The sequence below is a fragment of the Balaenoptera acutorostrata genome, chromosome 3 (genome assembly GCF_949987535.1).
Source record: "Balaenoptera acutorostrata chromosome 3, mBalAcu1.1, whole genome shotgun sequence".
NCBI lineage: Eukaryota > Metazoa > Chordata > Mammalia > Artiodactyla > Balaenopteridae > Balaenoptera > Balaenoptera acutorostrata.
The window spans coordinates 86,697,235-86,722,383 of NC_080066.1; the positions used below are offsets into that span (position 1 = coordinate 86,697,235).

The following is a 25,149-nucleotide window of genomic DNA, read 5'->3' on the forward strand; positions in this document are numbered from 1 at the left end:
ATCACAAGTAATTTAAACTCGTAAGACTCTTACTTTGTAAATCACCATCCACAAATAAACTTTTGCTGCTTTCTTAATAAAATACAACACAACAAAAAGCTTGACATTCCAGCCACGGAAAAACAAGACTTCTACCTCTGAGGTTACAGTAATCCAAGGGAATTCGGCGAGCAGTTACGAAAGGTCTACGAAGTATAAGGCATCAACAGAATGCTTAAGAAAAAAAAAAAAAAAAAAAGGCGGGGGGAGGCTACAGGAATATGTACGTTTTCGTCACGAACTTTACTTGTTCAGTTTAGGTGCAGTGGAGAAATAACATCCGTAGTTCCTCCCCTTGTACCTCAACAGCGACTCCTGTCCCAGTCAGCCTAGTGGAATCTAGGGCCGCTTCAAGTTAAATCCTAGCTTTCTCACTGCCCTTCCGTCTCCCAGGACTCTGCTAGATGGCTCAGCTTAATCTGGAAGGGGTCAGGATTCCCTGTCTCTCAGCTTTCACGCCTAAGACATAACGTTAGCACACGCACTTCAGCCTCCCACGCCTAGCCCCGCAGAAAGTGGCGGGAAGGCTAGGTGGCCGGCCTGCGGCCCCGCCGCGCACATGGCCGGCCGCAGCTCCTACCCCCGTGCCGCGCAGGCGCCGGGCGAGCCGGGACTTGCGGTCGCCGACAGCGGATCATTCCGCCGCTTTCTTTGTGTGGCTCAAGTTCTAGAAATGGCATATTTTCCTCCCCTTTGTAAAAAGAAAAATCAGGCCGTCTCGCCCCCTTCCTCCCGCCGCAATGGGATCGGGGAATGGGTGGGAGAGGGATCTGCTGACCAGGGCAGGGGCGGAAAGGCTCAGACGAGGGGCTGACGAGGGCCGGGTCCGGGAGGGATGCTGGGAGCTTTGACTCACTCGCACACCATGTGTCCCTCCGCGCGCAGCACGGGGGACTTTTCGGTGGGGATTTTGGGCGCCGACCAGACGCGGCATTTTCGGAAAATAGCGCCCTGTGCAGCTGAAGCGCTTTGTGTTTAGCTGGGCCGCGTCAGCCCGGCCGGGTACGAGGCGCCTCGGGTCCCCGAACCACCTCCTGCTGCTCCCCGGTCGCCGCTCCCGAAGCTTTTCCAGGTCAGTGCGGGTCTGTGTAGGGCCCTGTTACCACCGGATGTGGAAGTTGATCTCTTCGCTGGTAAAAAATAATTCCACTTCCCCCGGAACCCAGATCATCCCCGCGATTTCCTGTTTATTGCATTAAGGCGCCGGGTTTCCGGGGCTCTTGGCCCCGCTTATTCCGCGGGGGTCGGCGGGGTCGGTCTGGGCCCCCGCTCCGCCCGTGCCGCCGGCGCGCTTTGTCCGCTCGCACCCCGCTTCTGGGAGGGGCGGGCAGACATGGTGGCGGCCGCCGCCCCCTCCTCGGCCCCGGCGAGCTGCGGCCTCCCCGCGGCTCATAGCTCGGCCGGTCCCGAGCGGCCGCCCCGGGGCGGGATGGGGTCGGGCCGGGGCTGCGGGGGCTCTGTTGGAGGCGGGCGAGGGAGGGCGGGAGGCAGGCAGGCAGGCGCGGCACGGCCTTGGCGCCCGCCGCCCCGGGAGCCGCCGCTCTCTTTGTGTGGGCGGCTTGACCGCACCGCCGGGCTCGCCGGAGCGGGGAAGGGACGGCGGGGGCGGCCGGCTTCGGGTGAGCTGCGCTGCTGGGCCCGCGGGGCCGGGTGGCGGGAGCGGCCGCGGCGGGAGCGGCCGGTCCGGACAGGGTTAACGGGAGCGCCCGGCCGGTCCTGCGCTGGGCCGCCCCGGCGACTGCCTCGGCCTTGGGGACTCGAGTCCCGGAGGGGACGAAGCCAGCCGCTCAGGATGCTGGGCACTTCTGTTCTTGGGACTTAGCCGCCGGGATCTGCGGGTGCAGGGCCTCGGGGGCGAAGTTGAGAATTTTGCCAGGTCATTTCTGCCTGGGCACAGTTAATCAGTGTGTATTTAGTGTGTTTCGTTGAAACTCTCCTGCCGTGTTGAACCAGCGTGCCTAGCCTCAGGGGTGCATCGTGAAAACTGAAACCAAAGGAACGATATAGGCCTACTTTGTGTGTGTTTTCCCAGTTGAAGCCTGTTTTCAGTACACAGACTTGCTTTAAACCTGATTGGACTATGGCGAACAAACATCTGTTCAAAGGAGGGGCAGAGACCACAGTACTTCTGAAGGGGGCTTGGTAGTATGGAAATATTTTAAGTGCTCTCTCTGGACATTGATTTGCTGTCTCGATTCAGGCAAGTTACTTTCTGAAGTACAGTTTTTATCTCGAAAATGGTTTGATGTAGTGAGTTAATGATCCTTGTACAGTAGTCTGCCGTCCCAGAATTAAAGAAGCACCATAGTTTAGTATGCAGAAGTTCGTGGTCAAAAGTTCTTTTTGCAGATAGTTTATCTCACACATAGACCCAGCCAGCTTACTTTAAATTTCTTCTCACTGACCTGTAACCATCGACCTTGACACTTCCACTTTCAGGCTCAGATTTTGAATTTAAGGAAACTAAAGACGGCTCTATCTTTTTTCTTAACTTTTCTCTCTTTTGAAGTATTTATTTTTCCAAAAATAACAAAAGAAAAATCCATTGCATGTTCACATCAGTGACCTTTTAGGCAAGAGTGACATTGTTTTGCATTTCTGCAAGTCTTTAATGTCAGGTTTAACAGAAGATACCTAGATTCTTAAACCTACTTCTGCATTCAATCTGATGTGGTGTCACACCATGTAACCACTGGAAAACACTGTATACTCATGCCTTTTTTTAAAAACTAAAAAATGTGTCGTTTCTATCCTGCTCTCACCATACAAGTCAAATCAGGATGTTATTATACAAGACACACTTAAAAAATATGGATAAGAAGGTTGATTCCTGTGCTTTTTTCTTGGACTCCAGCTTTTTTTCAGTTTGGGATTTAGAACATTTGAAAAAATTTTAAGTGATTAAACTTAATTTTTAATTCCACAACTTATTTTTAATGATGGACACGAGTAAACCATGAATTCCGTGTTAGATTTGCTTGTGAAAACTTGTTTGTAAATGGAATTTTTGAAGATAGGACACTTTCAAAGCAATATAAGAGTGCCAGATTTAAAAGGAATCCTGCAGTGAAACCTTTGGTGAAACAGTGCTTTTGTATTGTAATGTGTATACGAACTTAGAGTTAATTCTCTGTAACTTAGAGTTCGAATTGTCTGTCTCTTTGAATCAATCTGGGTTTTCTACGTTGGGGGACAATTAAATTGTAAATGTGTGAAAATTTAGGCCATACTTACTTTGGTTTAATGGTTTTGAAATGAAGCTAAATTCACTTCTAGTTTTGTGAACTTTAGTCTGATTCTGTCAGTCTGTAGTTCTGTTCCATCAACAGGAAGCATCTGGTCATTCTTCATGTAATTGTTAGAAAATGCCAGGTATATTTTTGATGTTTGCTATTCAAATGAAAATAAATAGATTGGATCTTGGTTTGTTCCCCCTACCCTCAACTCTAAGATATATTTATAATGGGCCTCATTGTCCATAGAATGGACTTTTTTTTTTGGCCCTTGAGCATCTCATGTTAGAAATAGTAACAGGTAAAGCAAACAAGTCGTTAGGGATTCAGAAGTCATTGCAAGAAATTTTGACCCATGAATTTTGAGGGTGCAGTGCCCTTTTGCAAGTAGCTTGAGTGTGGATGGGCTCCATCTCTTCTCTGCAATTGCTAAAAAACAAACTGAAACAAAACCTTAGAGTTCAGGGCAACTTAGTTTTCTAATGAGTCATTTCTTTGGTCCCAGAGCTTTCCAACTAGTAATCATATGTTTCTATAGCACTGATGTGTCTACCTTGGGACAACGATAATTAGCATTATACTTAACTCTTTCTGAAGATGTTGGTTCCATCATGCTCTCTAGAAGGTCAATTTATTAGTATTAGTATTAGGGCCTATGTGTTACCTCATAATGTTGACAACAGTGCTCTGCACAGAGAAGATGCTTTGGTGCAGTCAACTGTCAGTTCAGTCGTTGGTGGGCTAGTGCACTTTCATTTGGGCTGAGTATGTCCATAATGTAAGTGTAGAGGCTTAAGCATGAAGTGATTTCTCCACTGAAGGTAAATCCACATGCAGGGCCATTGATCCATTTAGAAATAGAAATCTAAAACTCTTAGCCCGAGTTCTCTTACCTTTTAATGGGAATGATTATAAAGGTTGATAGTTAGGGCCCAAGATGCTAATGCACAAATAGAGAGTGTGGAAAAGACGATCATTTTAACTGTACATTTAATAAGAATCAACACATAATTTTTTAAAAGTAAATGTCATTTTGAAGTAGGTAGAACAGCATATAGAAAGAGCAAGGTGTTAGCCCCACTTTACTTTGTACTGGTTGTGTTATACCTGGGGTATTATGTCAGATTTTCAGGTAGCATACGATATATCATATTAGTAATTGGGACCTTGCATCAGTTCTCAAACTTTGTATCAGAATCACCTGGAGAGCGAATTAAAAAAAACCATGGAGGCCCAAGCTTAAGTAAGATAGGAACAGGGCCACTGTTTTTCTCACATTCCTTAGGTGATAGACAATCAGGTTTAAAAACCACTGAACTATAGAGCGTAGCCAGAGAATTCTGATCGTGGGGGAAATGGAAAGGAGGAAAAGTTGAAAAACTGTGATGTTTGGCCCAAAAAAGAGAAGCTCATCTAAGAAATGATAGCAGTATTTAAATATTTGGAGGTCTGTCACACAGAAAAATCAGGTTTGATTTGACCAGAAAGATGTAGGATCAAGGGGTAGAAGTTAGAAGGAGGCAGATTTCAGCATTCTTCCAAGAAAAATTTCATCAAAACAGTAAAAATATAATGGGTTGTTTTGGGTGGCAGGCTGTCCCCTCCCACTGACAGTGTTAAAGTTAGGGATTGGAGGGTAGAGGAAATGATGTGCTGAATGAGGATTTGGGCCAGGTTTCATTAATTTCCCTACAAACAGATTTTATGAAATCCGTCTAGGTTTGCAGGTACAAAAGTGGAAGAGCAAAAGCTAATTGAAACAAGCTGGTTAGCTTGACTGCATCATAGTTTTCATTTTCTTGGATAAAGAGAAATGAGTATTAAGTGAGAGAGCTATTTGATGAAGGTTTTAAACCCAGCTGTAATTTGGCAGATTCAAAGCCTGAAAAATAGGCATACCTTCTGATGTGGAAATTCCTATTTAAATGAATTTATTTTGGTGTAGTAAAGATATGCCAATAAATTGGTAGCTGTTTACATACCAGTTGCAGCATTGTTGATAATAAAAGCTGTATATTGACACATTTGACCCTCCTCCCCACTTTAATTATGTAGTAGGTTATACTATCCCCATTTTTCAGAAGAGAGAACTGAGGCATAGAGAAATTAGGTAGCTTGCCCAGGGTAGCAGAGTTAGTAATGTAGAGCATGGACTTGATTCCAAACAGTTTGACCCCCAGAGCCGGTGACTCTATGCTGTGGAATTATAAACAACTTAAATATTTCACAGTGATTGTTAGGATACATCCCTACAGTGGGGTACTGCCTAGCCATTAAAATGATGGTTAGAAGAATAAAAACATGAAATTATGTCTTGGTATATGTTAAGTGAAAAAAGTAAATTTTAAAACATGATTTTATTTTGATTAAATAACAAATACATTGACATCTGGAAGGAAATGTGCCAAATTGTTAAGTGGTTATTTTTGAGTGTAATTTTTAGGTGATTATTTTCTTTTTACTTATACAGATTTTCTAACATCTACAATGAATATGTATTATTGTGTATTGCGTGTGATTAAAAAGATATTAAGGTGTTATATTTCAATAAAAAATTAAAAATATTAGCATAAGCTGAGGAGTTTGGATTTTATACTGTGCAGTTTATGCAAGTTGACTAAGGAATTGCACATAAATGAGAATTTGTAAGTGCATGAAGTGTTCTGTATTTAATGAACACATGAAGTGTTTGATTCTTTACCATTCTAAAAGTAATATGTTAATTGAATAGAGAAAAATATCACTGACTCCTACCACCCTACTATAATCAGTTCTATATTTTGTTATGTTTTCTTCACCGTATGTGTAATATTTTAAATGTTGTATTCATCCCAGCTTAGTCACTCTCTGGCTCTGTGACTTGCTTAATCTCTCTGTGCCTCACTTTCCTCCTTTGTAAAATTTGAATAATTACCTCATGGTGCTTGGAAGGATTAAATGAGTTACTGCATATAAAGTGATCAGAGCAGTGTCTGACACATGGTTAATAGCTCAGTAAATGTTAGCAATTATTGTAGGATCATAGTCAACTAAAACCCTTGTGGTCTAATAGGTTTTGGAATTAAGAATTTTTTGGATATAGCTAAGGTAGTGTTATGTAACCTTTCAACAGTCCAGTGCAGTAGCCCTCTTCAAACAAGTTACTATTTCTGCAGCAAAATGTATGAATGTTTACACTAAATGGGGTAAATAAAGACTATAAATAGCTTCATGTCAGTTTAGGTAAGGTTTTACTGCCAAATGCATTATTTTGGGTTTCAGAGCTTTTTTTGGTTTTGGAATTGCAGTTAAGGAACCTGTGGAATTTACTCAATTTTGAGTACTATTTTATTTTAATGTTAAAACATTTTTAACATTAAAGCATGTCTAGGAGGTCTAAGATCGAGGTGCCAGCATCATTGGGCTCTGGTGAGGACCCTCTTCCGGGCTGCAGACTTCTCTGTTGTATCCTCACATGGTAGAAGGGGCAAAGGGACCTCTCTCAGGTCTCTTTTTTTTTTTTTTTTTTTTTTTTTAAAGCAGTGGTTTTTTTTTTTTTAATGAGGATCTTGAATCAGATGCTTATATTTGATTGATTGATTGATTGATTGATTTTGGCTGTGTTGGGTCTTCGTTTCTGTGCGAGGGCTTTCTCCAGTTGTGGCAAGCGGGGGCCACTCTTCATCGCGATGCGCGGGCCTCTCTCGTTGCGGAGCACAGGCTCCAGACGCGCAGGCTCAGCAGTTGTGGCTCACGGGCCCAGCCGCTCTGCGGCATGTGGGATCTTCCCAGGCCAGGGCTCGAACCCGTGTCCCCTGCATTAGCAGGCAGATTCTCAACCACTGCGCCACCAGGGAAGCCCTCTCAGGTCTCTTTTTATGAGGACATTAATCTCATTCGTGATCTGCCCTCAAGACTTAATCACCTTCCAAAGGCCTCACTTCCAATACCATCACTTTGGGCATTAGGAGTTCAACATAAAATTGAGGGGTGGGGAGACACAAATATTCAGACCATAGCATACAGTATGGTGTATAAGTGAATGATCTAAAAAAATTTCTTACATCCTGACTGGCTCGTGTGAACTCTTTGATCTTTGCGATTACTCCACCTATGTTCCTTTACCTATTTTTTTTCATAGGGACCCTCAATTTCTCTCCCTTAGCTTATTCCTGTATGCATTATATATAGCCTGAACTTGCATCAGTCACTTTTTCATATTTTACTGGGCTCCTGTTGTCAAATCTTCCTACCCATCTATTTCCTCTGTTTTTCCTCATAGGTCACGGTGTATTTGTGGAGGAAGGTGGGTAATTACGAAAATTTTTGGCCACTATAAATTTATGCTGGACAGATCCAATGGACCCTTGCTACTTGGCAATCATTTTATTAATCTAATATTCTGCTTTTGTCTCATATACCTTTCTCTCTTTCAGAAGGTGCCATTGACTTCTACTTAATTGAGAAAGAAAATAGAATACAAGCTTGCATTTTTTTTTGTTTTGTTTTCACCATGACAAATCTCTATTCTTTCACCTTATTTTGTAAACTGAATGGAAGAGGAATCTTGTTTTTCTAGGAATCTTGCTGCCATACTTAACTTTTCCTGTGATCACTTTGATGGTTATCTCCAGGGGTTTTTCCTCCCTACCTTCAAGTATATACAGACTTCCATATTTCGGGAGAAAAAAATAAACTTTGATTAACTATTGCTACTGTTCTTTCTAGGTATCTTCCTCATTTCTCTTTTTTATTTCAAAAATTTTAAGACCTTAGTTAAAATTGCTGCCCTCAGCTCTTGCTGCCCTCAGCCCTTTTACTACTTCTTCCCTAACTTACTGCAATTTTGTAATGACATTACATGTGAATGTGACGTATTCAGACTGTTGCTTCAAGGGACATCCTTTTTTCCAATGGTATTGGCTTCATCCTGATTTTATTCAGTCAGTGTATATGTGTTACTGTTGACTTCCACCTAGGCTTCTTAACTTTCTTTCCTTGCCTTTCACGTTAGTGTGCATCCTGATTTTCTGGCTACTATGTTTATGTTTTTTTTTGTGGTGGTTGTTTCATGATCCTCTTAACCACTGTCGTTATTCTTCTCAGTACTTGGCCCTCTGCTCACCTCTCTTTGTCTCTTCTCCATGGATGTTTTATATGTTGATGACTCATCAATGTGTACTCTCCAGGTTTGTTATCTCCAGTGGTTTACCGAATACTTCCATTGAGAGGCTCAAGGAATTTCCTTCACTTTTTGATTTATTATTACCCAACTTCCACCTACTCTGTTTTTCTTTGTTTTATCATCATCATGCTTAAATCTTTTTTTTGTTTAATTAATTTATTTTGTTCATTTATTTTTGGCAGCGTTGGGTCTTCGTTGCTGCGCGTGGGCTTTCTCTAGTTGCAGCAAGCAGGGGCTACTCTTTGTTGCGGTGCACGGGCTTCTCATTGCAGTGGCTTCTCTTGTTGCGGAGCACGGGCTCTAGGCGCATGGGCTTCAGTAGTTGTGATGAGCAGCCTTAGTTGCTCTGCGGCATGTGGGATCTTCCTGGACCAGGGATCGAACCCGTGTCCCCTGCATTGGCAGATGGATTTTTAACCACTGCGCCACCAGGGAAGTCCCCATGCTTAAATCTTAAAGTTGTCTGTGATACATGTTTCTCCTTTATTTTGTATATCCATCAGTCAGCATGATTCTTTAGATTGCTCTTTACTGGATCTCTGTTTTTGGGATTCTGCATTGCCTGTTATTTGCCCTTTCTAACTTTAGTCACCTTCCTCCAATCCATCCTTCATATGGCTGCCAGAAAAATTTTCCTAAAAATTTTTTTGAACCCATTGCTGCTAAACCTAAGCAGTCTGAAGAGAGAACGTGTACTGTTGACCTTTGCACTCTCCATTGTGCCAAGCAAAGTGAATTGAACTTGTGCTGAATAAATGTTTGAATGGATCACCGTTTGCTCAAAACATAGAACGACTCCCAATTGTCTGCAGGATAAAGTCCAAACTCTACTTTCTGGCTTTCAAATCTTTTCATATTACAGTCTGCTTCTTCAACCTTATTCTTTACTCCTTAACATTACCAAGGTAGTATTTCCTCTCTGTGTTACACCATGCTTAGGCATAACTCTATGTGTTCTTCCTTTTCCTTTTCCTTGCCTGTCAAAACCTATTCAGCTTAGCAGTGCTCTGTGCCAGGCACTGTTCTAATCTCTGGTGTTACAGTAATGAACAACACAGAAGACAAAGTCTGTTTTCTTGAAGCTGTCATTCAGGGTGGGGGGAGAGAGGGCACAGTAAACAAATGTCAGGTGGTAATGAGTGCAATGAAGAGTAAAGCTGGATAAGGGGATAGAATGGTGGGAAGTGGCTCCTATTTTAGGTGATCAGAGAAAGCTGCTCTCTTTGGGTGTCCTGAAATGAGGGAGTAAATCGTGCAGTTATCCGAGTAAAGTGCTTTCTAGTCAGAGGAAACAACATCTCCAAGATCCTAAGCTGGGAACATGTTTGGCTTGTTTGAATAGTTACTAAGACCTGTGTGGCTAGAGCAGAATAAATAAGGGGAAGTGATAGATGAGATTAGAGAGGTAGTGGGGAGCTAGATGATGCTTCAGCTGGTTAAGTCTTTCATTGAAGAAGCCTTCCTGACTATATACTTTTGTTTGTTAATTTAAAGCTTCTCCAAACCCATATAGCAACTATGGAAGTAGCTTCCAAATTATTTTTTATTGTGACCCACGGTAAGAAGTGTATTTAACATTGTTAGCATACATATGTATTGTTGTTTGTGTATTGTGTGTATGTGTGCACATGTGTATGGCTGGAAGAAATTCATGAAACATGACTTTACTATATTTGATATATGCTGGTATTTTTTAAAGTGTTGGCTTTAACCCATTAAAATTATTTCAGAGTCTGCTAATGGGTTATGACCACAGTTTGAAAAACACTGATCTGTGGTACATACCCACTTAAAAAAACAACAAACCAAAAAAGTGGAACTACAGACTGCTTTTTTAATAATCTACATATTCTTTCAGGTTGTAAAATATTTTTGGTTAAAGATTTTGAGTTCAACTTTTTTGTGTATAGGTTTTTAATGTTTACTATAGCGCTGAATAGAGAAGACTTGTTTAATTTAGCAAATAGCTATTCAGTGGGATGCTAGAAACTGCTGGATACTACTGATAAAATACACATAAGAATAAGGTAAACCCTGCCTGATTACCTGAGGCTTATGGGAGAGGAGCGCTTGTAAACAATTGTTCATAATATGGTGGAATCCATACATTAATGGAAGTAGGTTCAGGGCATAATGAGAGAATAGAGAAATGGTTAATCCCTTTTGCTAAGAAGGTCAAGGGGAGCTTGTTGGAGGAGGTGATGTCTGAACTGGGTTTTGGAGGAAGAATATGAATACTTGATCAGGTAAATTGGATAAGGAGAAGACTTCTCAGGTAGAATAATGAATAAAGGAATGGTCCCATGAGATAGAATAGTACATAGGGGTAATTATAGATAACTGTATTGTTGGAGTTCCCAAGGGGGAAATGGTGAATTGATGATGCTGCAGTGAGGCATGGGCCATATCTTTAAAAGATCTGAAATACATTGCAGTCATCACTAATTCAATGATTATGCAATTAGGTGAAAATTATGTATAGTCAAAATTACTTGTAGGAAGTTGCCACATGAGAAGTAGAGCTGTCGTCTCTCAATAAGTCCAATTCAGCCAACTTTTCCTCCACTGATGAAACATATCACTGTTTCTTCAATTGTGCCCTAGAGGAAGTTGGCCTACATTTATGGGCTATGTTGTACCAGAAAGAAAATCTTGTTAAACATTAAACTTTCACCCATTGCAGTGTGAGGTTCACTTTATAAGAAGCATTTGAGAACTAAGACCTACTGAGGAAATGCAGGAGATTCACGTTTCAGACTAATTCTGGGACTTGTATTTATAAATCAGAATGGTAGGTGGCCAACGATTTAAAGTATTTTTCACTTCAAGTTAAATATACATATGGCTAAATTCTGTTGTATTCTATAGGTGATTGAAATACATGATTATATCTATGTTTTAGAAAGATATTTTAATAAATTTGACTAAACTACTATTCAAAATATGGACATTTAAAACAGACTGGGAGGAATATTTGCAAAATGTATAATAGACCAGAAATATACATAAAATACACTCCTACAAAGAAACAGTGACATAGAGGGTAAAGAACAAGAATAGGCAGTTTCAGAAGAGGAAACGTGACTGACAAACATTTGATAAGATATGCAATCTCATTAAAAATTTGAGAGATACATATTAAAACAGGTAACCTTTTGTACCCATCATACAGACAAAAATTTAAAAAGATTGGTAATATTAAAATTGGTTATTGTGAGGAAATAATAAATATTATAAACTATTGTTGGGCGTATAGGTTGGTATAGCCAATTTGGAGATGTAAATTGGTTTGGGCAGTTTGGTAGTATCTATTAATTTAAAATGCTATTCTCAACAAATCTGTCCATATTCTGCACTAGAGGAACACTTACATATGTACATAAGGAGGCATGTACAAGTATGTTCACTACAGAATTGTTTACAATAGTAAAAAAACTGGAAAAATAAAACTGATCATTATTAGGAAAATGACCAAATAAATTGGTATATTCATGCTATGGAGTAACATGTAAGAATTTTAAAAATGAATAAATTACATATACTATTGAGTGATAAGTTGTAGAGCAGTATATACAGTATGATAGCATTTATATAAATAAGGAAAAAACCCAGAAGAATACTGTATTTTGCAGGGGGTGTACAGATACATACGTGCAAATGCAAACAATATGGTCTGGTAAGATAAATACTAAACTGATAATAGTGCTCAACTCTTGGGTGGTGGATAGAGGATTGGGGTTTGGGAGTAAAGATTGGGAGGGATGATCAGGGAGCTTTAGCCTTTTCAATAATCTTTAAAATTTAAAAATTAGAATTATTATATTGTATACTTAAAAATTTATTAAAAATAATAATGGTTAGCTTGACAATAGGTTGGAGAATGGTTGGGGAAGGAGGGAGACAAGTCAAGGGGGTACTTCATTAATACAGGCATGAGAATGCAGTGACAAAAAGAATGGTGAGTAAAGGACTGATTTAAAAAATGACATGAGGGCAGTTTAGTATCTGTCAGAATTAACAATTGTATTTACCTTTGTCCCAGCAATCCTACTTAAGGGAATTTATCCTACAGTTACATGAAGTGAAATGATGTATCTACAAACTTATTAATTGCAGTGTTGTTTATAATAGCAACGATGTCCACCTATAGTAAACTGAGGCATATCCACACAATAGCATACTAAGCAGCTATACAGAAAATGAGGAAGCTCTCTATGAACTAATAGGAAAAGATCTTCAGGATGTGTTAAGTAAGAAAAGCAAGTGCAGAACAGTGTATATAGTAATGCAATCTTCTAGTAACTATAGAAATACTGGAAGGATACCCAAGAAACTAGTAAAGGTGAATAATTGTGCCTGGGAGGAAGATGGGAATGGCATAAATACTTTCATTGAGACTTTTCAATGTTTACATTTCTGTGTTTTGGATTTTTGAACTATTGAAAAAAGAGAAAAGGAGAAGTGAAGTAGCCTCTGTAGGACTTGATCAACTGTATGTAGAGACATGAGGGAGAGGAAGGAGTTGAGGATAGCTCCTGGATTTCTAGTTTGGGAGGTAAAGGTGATGGTAGTGTCATCAGGGATACAAGAGGAAGACTAGGTTTTGACATGTGCATGAGGAGTTCTGGTCGTGCCAATTGATGAATGCTTACTCCTTTTCTGTTTTGTGTGTATGTGTGTGTGTATAATTTATGTGTGTGTGTGTGTGTGTATAATTTATGTGCTTTAGATATGGTACTAGAGCTTAAACATGAATAGTAAACAGTCATCAATAAACATTTTTTATGCTTAGATTACAGACATTCATATTCTGGTTTTTTTGGAGAACAGCTTTGTAATGATGTCATAATTTTACAGTCAAATAGGGACATCGGTGTGCACAGATATTGCTAGAATGTAGATAGAGAATGTATGTCTGATAAATACATAGCTTATATGGGAAGTAGGAACTTAATTTATTAGCATGGTTCCAAATTAATTACAACTTTTGATGCCTGAAATTCAAAGAAATAAAAATGGCTTTTGAATAACGAAGTGATCTTTAAGGTATTTGAGATTATATTATAATATTTAAAACAATATTAAAGCTGAGTTAAGGAAGTTTATAGTAGATTATAAAAGTATTTTTTTTATATGGTACATTGGGGAGTAGCTGTGTAAGACAAAGAGGTTTTAACCTAATGAAGGAAAGGAATCATGAAATGCATGGATGTTGCCTACAACAAGCTCTTGCTGTATAATTTTGGGTTTAAACTTTATTTGAATGAGTTGTAGTTCAGAATCTGATATTATAGGCCCTAATTTATCCATATGAGTTTTGATTTCTATTTGGCTAAAGTGAAAAAAATAAAAGGGGAGCACAGATAAAGCACATACATGCCAGGGCTTGCAAATGAATTAGTAGTTCTTTTCTGGGTTTATGTTAAAAGGGATTTGGGTGTGGAGTAGCAATAAAAAAGAGCTGTTAATAATTCCTGCTTGAGATTTAAAATTTTAACCATTTTATATCTGATGAGAAGATGTTTTACTGGCAACAGTTTTCTTTTAAAAATGCTTTAAAAGTTACAAATAATGTTACATAGGATCATGTAACAATTGGAGATGGTCTTGTTTTTTTGTTTTTGTTTTAGAAAAAAAATTTTTTTGGCTGCGCTTTGTGACATGTGGGATCTTAGTTCCCCGACCAGGGATCGAACCCGTACCCCCTGTAGTGGAAGCGTGGAGTCTTAACCACTGGACAGCCAGGGAAGTCCCTGGAGATGTTCTTATTTGAGCGAGGGTGAAACTGTTTTGTAGCCTCCAACCTGTACTTACTCCTTCACTCCACGTTTTTCTCAGTACTGCAGTCCTCTGGAGTTTTTGGGAAATGCTGAATTGGGTTTAGCTACAGTTTTGGCTTGGATCAACTCATATATATCTTATATATCTTTAATATGTCCAGTTGAGTGGATGGTGATGGAAAGGATGGTGATAGCACAGTGTATAGAAATTAACTTTAATTCAAGAAGGATTTAATTAGTGGTTCTCAGTTGGAGTGATTTTGCAATATCTAGAGACATTTTTTTGATGTCATAAAATGGGGAGGGGGTTGCTACTGTTATCTAACTGTAGAGACCAGAGATGCTGCTAAATGTGGAGAATGCCTTGCTAGCTGAATACCCGCTATGTATGTAGCACTGCTCTAAAGTAGTTATGGGTGCAAATGACACTAAAAGAAAGTCTTGTCTCTCTCCACAAGAAACTTAAAACCTAGCTAAAGCATCTCAAACTTAACAAGTATGTTGCCAAACTCTTTAACACGTGACCCACCCTATCCCACTTTGCCATCTTTATTTCAGTAAATAATCCCACTTTTCATCAAGTTGTTCAGACTAAAAACTTAGTTATTATCTTTGACTCCTCCTTTTTTTGTGTGCATTGACATCTGATCCATCAGGAAGACCTGTTAACTCTACTTTGAAATATATCTTGAATCTGGGTAATGGTGGGATAGATTATTTAAACCAGTTCTCTTTTTGGAAACAACTGAAAATGCTGGATAAGATATATAAAGCACTACCTTAAGAGCTTTGAAGAACTGGGGAGATAGTGGAATCTGGTAAGTCAAATTCTGGAAGAAAGCCTAAACCAAGAGAGGTTAGCAGAATACCTAGAGAACTAAAGCCACTTTTGCCTTGAGTATGTTTGCTGATATCAGGAAATTTAGGTTTCTGTTTATCAGCCTTCTGGGATGAGATGGACAGAAATCAAGACTCAGAGCCTACCCACGTGGACAGGTAAAGTCTTATAAGAGATCCTTCCTTGTTAGGCTTGAACTCCATGTCTACACCTGAGAGGGAAGGGTGAACCAGAACTAACTCCTGATCCCCTTTCATTGCCTACCTCCCAGTCAAATATCAAGGGACTTCAGGGCAGGTTGTCTTGGTACTGAGCAGAACAGGAGAAAAAAAAGAAAGGAAACAAAACTCTCTACAAAACTGTGATCACAGCCTAGCTATGTAAGGGAAACTTAAGTCACGACTTAATTTAGGTTGGTCCCTGACTGGTATTATCCCTCAGGTGTTTGGCAGAAGCAAATGCCAGTGTTCCTTTGAGGAATGCTCCTTCATCTTATGCCTCCCCACAAATAATTTTTTTTTTTATTTGGTATCATTAATTTCTTTCATCAGTGTCTTATAGTTTTCTGCATACAGGTCTTTTGTCTCCCTAGGTAGGTTTATTCCTAGGTATTTTATTCTTTTTGTTGCAATGGTAAATGGGAGTGTTTCCATAATTTCTCTTTCAGATTGTTCATCATTAGTGTATAGGAATGCAAGAGATTTCTGTGCATTCATTTTGTATCCTGCAACTTTACCATATTCATTCATTAGCTCTAGCAGTTTTCTGGTGGCAGTTTTAGGATTCTCTATGTATAGTATGATGTCATCCGCAAACAGTGACAGTTTTACTTCTTCTTTTCCAATTTGTATTCCTTTTATTTCTTTTTCTTCTCTGATTGCCGTGGCTAGGACTTCCAGAACTATGTTGAATAATAGTGGTGAGAGTGGACATCCTTGTCTCGTTCCTGATCTTAGAGGAAATGCTTTCAGTTTTTCACCATTGAGAATGATGTTTGCTGTGGGTTTGTCATATATGGCCTTTATTATGTGGAGGTAGGTTCCCTCTATGCCCACTTTCTGGAGAGTTTTTATCATAACTGGGTGTTGAATTTTGTCAAAAGCTTTTTCTGCATCTATTGAGATGATCATATGGTTTTTATTCTTCAGTTTGTTAATATGGTGTATCACATTGATTGATTTGCGTATATTGAAGAATCCTTGCATCCCTGGGATAAATCCCACTTGATCGTGGTGTATGATCCTTTTAATGTGTTGTTGGATTCTGTTTGCTAGTATTTTGTTGAGGATTTTTGCATCTGTATTCATCAGTGATATTGGTCTGTAATTTTCTTTTTTTGTAGTGTCTTTGTCTGGTTTTGGTATCAGGGTGATGGTGGCCTCATAGAATGAGTTTGGGAGTGTGCCTTCCTCTGCAATTTTTTGGAAGAGTTTGAGAAGGATAGGTGTTAGCTCTTCTCTAAATGTTTGATAGAATTCACCTGTGAAGCCATGTGGTCCTGGACTTTTGTTTGTTGGAAGAGTTTTAATCACACTTTCAATTTCATTACTTGTGATTGGTCTGTTCATATTTTCTGTTTCTTCCTGGTTCAGTCTTGGAAGGTTATGCCTTTCTAAAAATGTGTCCATTTCTTCCAGGTTGTCCATTTTATTGGCATAAAGTTGCTTGTAGTAGTCTCTTAGGATGCTTTGTATTTCTGCGGTGTCTGTTGTAACTTCTCCTTTTTCATTTCTGATTTTATTGATTTGAGTCCTCTCCCTCTTTTTCTTGATGAGTCTGGCTAATGGCTTATCAATTTTGTTTATCTCCTCAAAGAACCAACTTTTAGTTTTATTGATCTTTGCTATTGTTTTCTTTGTCTCTATTTCATTTATTTCTGCTCTGATCTTTATGATTTCTTTCCTTCTGCTAACTTTGGGCTTTGTTTGTTCTTTCTTTCTCTAGTTTCTTTAGGTGTAAGGTTAGATTGTTTACTTGAGATTTTTCTTGTTTCTTGAGATAGGCTTGTATAGCTATAAACTTCCCTCTTAGAACTGCTTTTGCTGCATCCCATAGGTTTTGGGTCGTCGTGTTTTCATTGTCATTTGTCTCTAGGTATTTTTTGATTGCCTCTCTGATTTCTTCAGTGATCTCTTGGTTATTTAGTAACGTATTGTTTAGCCTCCATGTGTTTGTCTGTTTTACGTTTTTTTCCCTGTAATTCATTTCTAATCTCATAGCGTTGTGGTCCGAAAAGATGCTTGATATGATTTCAATTTTCTTAAATTTACTGAGGCTTGATTTGTGACCCAAGATGTGATCTATCCTGGAGAATGTTCCGTGCGCACTTGAGAAGAACGTGTAATCTGCTGTTTTTGGATGGAATGTCCTATATATATCAATTAAATCTAACTGGTCTATTGTGTCATTTAAAGCTTCTGTTTCCTTATTCATTTTCATTTTGGATGATCTGTCCTTTGGTGTAAGTGAGGTGTTAAAGTCCCCCACTATTATTGTGTTACTGTCGATTTCCTCTTTTAGAGCTGTTAGCAGTTGCCTTATGTATTGAGGTGCTCCTATGTTGGGTGCATATATATTTATAATCGTTATATCTTCTTCTTGGATTGATCCCTTGATCATTATGTAGTGTCCTTCCTTGTCTCTTGTAACATTCTTTATTTTCAAGTCTATTTTATCTGATATGAGTATAGCTACTCCAGCTTTCTTTTGATTTCCATTTGCATGGAATATCTTTTTCCATCCCCTCACTTTCAGTCTGTATGTGTCCCTAGGTCTAAAGTGGGTCTCTTGTAGACAGCATATATATGGGTCTTGTTTTTGTATCCATTCAGCCAGTCTGTGTCTTTTGGTTGGGGCATTTAATCCATTCACGTTTAAGGTAATTATCGATATGTATGTTCCTGTGACCATTTTCTTAATTGTTTTGGGTTTGTTTTTGTAGGTCCTTTTCTTCTCTCGTGTTTCCCACTTAGAGAAGTTCCTTTAGCATTTGTTGTAGAGCTGGTTTGGTGGTGCTGAATTCTCGTAGCTTTTGCTTGTCTGTAAAGCTTTTGATTTCTCCATCAAATCTAAATGAGATCCTTGCCGGGTAGAGTAATCTTGGTTGTAGGTTCTTCCCTTTCATCACTTGAAGTATATCATGCCACTCCCTTCTGGCTTGTAGAGTTTCTGCTGAGAAATCAGCTGTTAACCTTATGGGAGTTCCCTTGTATGTTATTTGTCGTTTTTCCCTTGCTGCTTTCAATAATTTTTCTTTGTCTTTAATTTTTGCCACTTTGATTACTATGTGTCTCGGTGTGTTTCTCCTTGGGCTGATCCTGTATGGGACTCTCTGCGCTTCCTGGACTTGGGTGGCTATTTCCTTTCCCATGTTAGGGAAGTTTTCGACTATAATCTCTTCAAATATTTTCTCTGGTCCTTTCTCTCTCTCTTCTCCTTCTGGGACCCCTATAATGCGAATGTTGTTGCGTTTAATGTTGTCCCAGAGGTCTCTTAGGCTGTCTTCATTTCTTTTCATTCTTTTTTCTTTATTCTGTTCCACAGCAGTGAATTCCACCATTCTGCCTTCCAGGTCACTTATCCGTTCTTCTGCCTCAGTTATTCTGCTATTGATTCCTTCTAGTGTAGTTTTCATTTCAGTTATTGTATTGGTCATCTCTGTTTGTTTGTTCTTTAATTCTTCTAGGTCTTTGTTAATCATTTCTTGCATCTTCTCAATCTTTGCCTCCATTCTTATTCCGAGGTCCTGGATCATCTTCACTATCATTATTCTGAATTCTTTTTCTGGAAGGTTGCCTATCTCCACTTCATTTAGTTGTTTTTCTGGGGTTTTGTTCCGTCATCTGGTACATAGCCCTCTGCCTTTTCATCTTGTCTGTCTTTCTGTGAATGTGGTTTTTGGTCCACAGGCTGCAGGATTGTAGTTTTTCTTGCTTCTGCTGTCTGCCCTCTGGTGGTTGAGGCTATCTAAGAGGCTTGATGGGAGGCTCTGGTGGTGGGTAGAGCTGACTGTTGCTGTCCCCACAAATAATTTTTGAAGGACACTGACCAGCACATAGTCAAAGATAACCAGCATACAAGGAGACAAGGAAACATGGGCAAGAACCAGTGGAAACAATAGCAGAAAAAGATTGTCATAGGCATCATATATTAGAATTAGAAGATACATGATAAAACAACCATGATTACTGTGTTTATAGAAATAAATAACAAACTTGAAGACAGGAAACAGGAAAAAAAAAGTGGCATTGTGAATTTGAAAAAAAAACAAATACAACTGCTGGAAATAAAAAATAGAGTAACTGAATTAAAACTTAATGATATAATTTGCAGCAGATTGGACACATCAGGAAAATTACTGAACTGGAATATAGATCAGACAGCATTATCCAGGATGTAGGTTAAAGACAATAAGATGGAAAATATAGATGACAGGGTAAGAGATATGGAGGATAGAGTAAGAAAGCCTTAATTGGAATTCCAGAAGAAGAGGAGAGAAAAAATAGGACATTTAAAGAGGTGATTGCTGATGTTTTCCAGAAACAATGAAAGATTCCAAACCAGGATTCAAGAATCCCAGTGAATCCTAATTAGGATGGAAATAATTCCACACCTAGACACAGCATAATGAAATTGCAGAAAACCAGTCACATAAAGAAAAATCTAAAAGTAGCTGGAGGAAAAGAAGATAACCATCAAAGTAGCAAGAATTAGGCTAACAGATGACTTCTCAACAACAAAGAAATCAAAAGATAGTGAAATGATGTCTGCAATATGAAATGAAAAAAACCCTGCCAACCTAGAATTTTATACCCAGTGAAAATATCATTGAAGAATGATGGTGAAATAAAGATATTTTAAACAAAAACAGACTGTTACCAACATTTATTAAAGATAATTTAAACCAGCACCATTCAATAGAAGTTTCTCTGATGATAGGAATATGCTTTGTGCTGTTCAGTATTGTAGTTATAAGTTACATAGGACTATTGAGCACTTGAAATGTGGTTATTGTGATTGAGGAACTGAATTTTTTTATTAATTTAAATTTAAATGGTCACATGCACCATATTAGTGCAGTTCTAAAGGATATACATCAGGCAGAGTGAATCCCACATGGTAGGAATAAAATGTATGAAGGGCTGAAAAGTAAAGAAAGTGATGTATATTTAGAAAATGAAAATGAATATGGATGCATAAAACAGTAAAAAATATCTAATGGATTAAAAAACAAGGCAATAGGAGAAGGGGGATAAGTGGGGTTTTAGGGTCCTTATCTAGAAGGAGGGTAAATTAAAAAAACTGTGTGGAAAACTTTAAATATATAAAAGGAAAAGAAAGAGTATAATGAACCCCACGTATTCATTACCTAGCTTCAACAGTGATCAGCTCATGACTAATCTGGTTTCATATATTGATATATCCCCCAATTATTCTAAAACAAATTCCAAGTATCACATCATTTAATCTGTAAATATATTGTTTTTAATCTCTAAAAAGATACAAACTTAAACTGCAATATCATTATCAGATCCAGAAAAACAGTCAACATAATTTCTTAATATCAGTACATATTTAAGCAGTGATCACATTTCCCCAATTATCTCCAAAATGATTTTTTTAACTTATTTTTTTTAGGGCAGTTTTAGGTTCACAGCAAAATTGAGGGGAAAGTACAGAGATTTCCCATAAACCATCTTTCCCCATATATGCATAACCTCCCCCATTGTCAGTATCCCCCACCAGAGTGGTACATTTGTTAGAATTGGTGAACCTACATTGACACATCATAATCACCCAAAGTCCATAGTTTACATTATGATTCATTCTTGGTGTTGTACATTCTATGGGTTTGAACAAATGTATAATGACAAGTATCCATCATTATGGTATCATACAAGTATTTTTTCACTGCCCTAAAAAAATGACTTTTAAAAATGTACATTTAGTTTCTTCAAATTGAATCCAGAGTCCACACATGGCATTTGGTTGATGTGTTGCTTGGGTTTTCTAAACTCTATAGGTTCTTTGGGGAAGCGGGAACTAAAGGTTTTGATTAACTTTAGACTTTAGTGCATGGTATAATATCTAGGGAACCACTGAAAGAAGAGAGGGTATAACTTCCAAATCAGTAGAGGAAATAGAATGTTAAAAAAAAAAATGAATCAATCCAAAAGAAGGCAAGAAAGAGAGAAAAGAAACCCAACAGGGAACAATGGAAAGCACAAAATAAGATGCTAGATTTAAACCTAGATAGATAGTACTTAAAGGTAAAATGTCTAAATGATCACACAGGTATCATCCTAGCACAGGCACCATCAGCCCAAAATATTTTCCTAACTAGTATTACTGCCTCAATTCATGCCACCTTCTATGTATTACCCACATAATAACAAGAGTATTTTTTGAAAACTAGATCAACCACATCACAACACATGTTTAAAATATTCCAACAGCTTCCTAGTAAACTCAATAAAATCCAGACGTCTTAGTAGTGCCTGTAAGGCCCTACGTGAAGGGGCCCATTCATCTCTCTGTGATTGCATATCCTGCTCTTCTTCTTCACTCTAGCTCAGGGCCTTTATACTTGTTATTGCATCTCCCTGGATCACCAGGAACAGTCAGAACTCTTAGTTCTAAGCACCAGAAACAAACCTCTGGTTAATTTCACAGAAAAGGAATTTATCATAGGAAGAAACTGCTACCACTACCGTCGTTGGAATCTGCTGCCACTCTTGCCATAATGGATTCTGTGTACTTCCTGCTTTTTTTATGCATTATCATCTAAGTTAAATTCCAGTATAGATACTTCTCTGTTTGAGAGGTGATCATATGACTGTGCCCTAGCTGCATGGAAAGCTGGAAAAGTATATATCTAGCTTTAGTAATAGGTGGCCATTTCTGCCTTTGAAAACTCAAGAGGAGAATTCCCTAGGTGTATGAAGGTGTTCTGATGTTGAGCAGCTAAAAGAGTGACATATCCATCATGCTCTTCTCTGGAATCCTTCCTTGCTTTGCTTCTTCCCTTCATTTGTGTTTCTACTCAAATGTCACCTCCTCAAAGAGCCCTGTCCTTAGACTTTGTCTAAAATGGCAGTTGTCTGTCCCTAATCCAGTACTCTCCATTTTCTTACCCTGTCTTAGATTTTATTCATAGCATTTATCACTGCTACTACTACTTTTTACTGATTGATTGGTTGATTTCCAGGCTCTCCCTGCAGACCACAAGCTCCACGAGGGTAGGGATTTGTCTGTCGTTGTTCACCTTTCTGTTGGCAGATAGTGTATGCTTAGTAAACATTTGTGTAATGAATGAAAGGGAAATATATGGATTATGGCATAAATTGCTGAGAAAAATGGAAAGGAAGGATTATTGAGGAGTTAGCTCATTTAAGGAAAGCTTATTGGGAAGAGGAATTTTTGAAATGGGTTTTGGTTGGAGTCTAGGATTTGGAGAAAAGGGATGAAGCCATTCCAAACTGGGAAAATAGCATGAGGGGAGGCACTGGGTCTGGAATAAGATGGGCATGTATGGGATGAGGAAAAACTGTTTAGATTCTGATGACTATTGGGGGTTATTAAGTGGGAGGTGAGAAAACTGGATGAGGTGAACGTGTGAGGTTGAAGCAGTTGATACAGGACCTTGAATTGTGAGTTGAAGTCTTGACTTGATTGCTGGAGAGTAAACAATTGCTAGGTTTTTTTTTAAATTAAAAATAAACTGGTATTTTCACATAGCTGAGTACTATGCTACTGTAAAACAGAATGAGGAAAATCTCTAAGGAGATTTTCAAGGTTATATATTAAGTAGAAAAAAGCAAAGTGCAGAACAATGTATGTACTATGCTCTTTTGGTGTTGAGGTGTGTGTGTGGGAGGAATAAGAATATATATACTAATTTGCTTATGTTGCAAAAAGAAAAACCGAAAAGACAAACTAGAATAGAATTGTTGCCCTGTGGTGGGGTAGGTGGGAATGACATGAAGGAAACAGGGATGGAAGTGAGATTTCTGGGTTTACCTTTTTATTTAGTTTTGACTTTTGAATTGTGGAAATATTTTACATATGCAAAAATTATACTAAGTCAAAGTAGATGAAAGACAATTCCTTAAATTGAGAACTTGAACAAATGAACTAATGTATATATCAAAATAGTTATTTAAATACATGAAGAAAAACACTATCTCAAGTGACTTTTGAGCTCAACACTAAATGGCATATATGCTAAAGACAAAAAGAACTGCAAAGAAATCTTAAACTTCATTCATTTTATTGCTAGTTGTAATATTGGTATTTAAAAAAAATTTTTTATTGGAGTATAGTTGATTTACAATGTTGTGTTAGTTTCTGCTGTACAGCAAAGTGAATCAATATACGTATACATATATCCACTCTTTTGTAGATCCTTTTCCCATATAGGTCATTACAGAGTCTTGAGAAGAGTTCCCTGTGCTATACAGTTGTCTATTTTATATATAGTAGTTTGTATGTCAGTCCCAATCTTCCAATTTATTCCTCCCCTCCGCCCTGCTTTCACCCTGGTAACTATAAGTTTGTTTTCTACATCTGTGACTCTATTTTTGTTTTGTAAATAAGTTCATTTGTACCCTTTTTTTAGATTCCACATATAAGCAATATCATATATTTGTCTTTCCCTGTCTGACTTATTTCACTCAGTATGACAATCTCTAGGTCTATCCATGTTGCTGCAAATGGCATTATTTCATTCTTTTTTAATGGCTGAGTAATATTCCATTGTATATATGTACCACATCTTCTTTATCCATTACTCTGTTGATGGGCATTTAGGTTGCTTCCATGTCCTGGCTATTGTAAATAGTGCTGCAGTGAACATTGGGGTGCATGTGTCATTTCAAATTATGGTTTTCTCTGGATATATGCTCAGGAATTATTGGTATTTTTATTTTGACAGCATTTGTTATGTATTGTAGGATAAAGCCCATAAGTTTTTATGTTTATATATTAGGAGGCAGTAGAGATACTTGTGTACAATCAAAGAAGTTATGCAAAAAACCTGACAATGTTGAACTTGAATTATAAATATCAATATGAATTCATGATTTAAAATATTTATTTCTTAATTCTATCGAAATACGTATTTCTTTCTTATCTCTGTCCATTGAAAGGACCTAGAAACAGTGTGTCCCTTTGGTGGATATGAGTACTGCTCTCACTCCAATTTTGGTCTTTAAATACTTCTACTTAGAATCCAGCACTCCTCAGAGAAATGACTGATTCCAAGACTGGGGCAGAGAGCATACATAGTGAAACTGGAACATGTTTTGCCAGAAGCAAGAAAGTTTTCAAAGATAACAAAAAGCCAACCCAGAGAAGCTCTTGTTGGCCAAAATTGGGACAGGTTGAACATCAAAAAGAACAAGGAGAGTATTGAAACAAAAAACAAAACAAAACAAATGGAAATGGCCTTTATACCTGTTCTGTACTCTGAAAATTGGTAATTAAACATTCGAACTGCCCTTTTAGTAGAAACTATATTACAGTTAATGAGGAATGCCAGGTAATAAATATAGAAGGAATTATAGACTTAGAAATCACAATTTATTACAACCTGTTATGAAATAACTGACTTGGGCCAGGATCATTAATGGATGCTAAAACCATTAGGCAAAAGGTTCATTGGGAATTGGATATTCACATGGAACCAAAGCAACTCCACAGAGTACTGGTTGGTCTCAAAGTAAGATGATAAAACTTTGGATCAGTGGAAGGATCAGGCTATCACCAACCTAATTATTAATTGTAGCATCACTAAAAATGAACCAAAAAATGTATGCTTCCTGATGTGATTCAATATCAAGTATATAGCATCATCTATGAAATATTTTTGTCTAAAATTTAAAATCTGAGTTTAGTCAAACTTTTAAGACTTTCAGTTTATAAAGAAATATGCAAGATGAAAGAAATTAAGTACTACCTTGAGGAAGCAGTTAGAAAAATCCAGAATGTGAGATACAGATGAACTGGTCATTTAATGTCATGGGGGAGAAAAACAGGTGGGGTAGATGGGGGAAAGGGAAATTTACCTAGAATAAAACTAATTTAGAGATGTAACAA

General features: G+C 38.3%; 1 protein-coding gene across 6 annotated transcripts in view; it reads left to right on the forward strand.

Annotated features, from left to right (window-relative positions):
• Positions 1-896: 896 nt before the first annotated feature.
• GABPB1 (GA binding protein transcription factor subunit beta 1) overlaps positions 897-25,149 on the forward strand; it is a 73,925-nt gene continuing 49,672 nt past the window's right edge. For 4 of the 6 annotated variants that reach the window (XM_007170413.2, XM_007170415.2, XM_007170414.2 and 1 more), the window contains exon 1: positions 897-1,111. The gene's annotated coding sequence lies outside the window, so the exon portion shown is untranslated. Of the gene's footprint in view, positions 1,112-1,565; positions 2,240-25,149 lie in introns of those variants that run through there. The other 2 variants (XM_007170412.2, XM_057543083.1) reach the window with 2 other exon arrangements.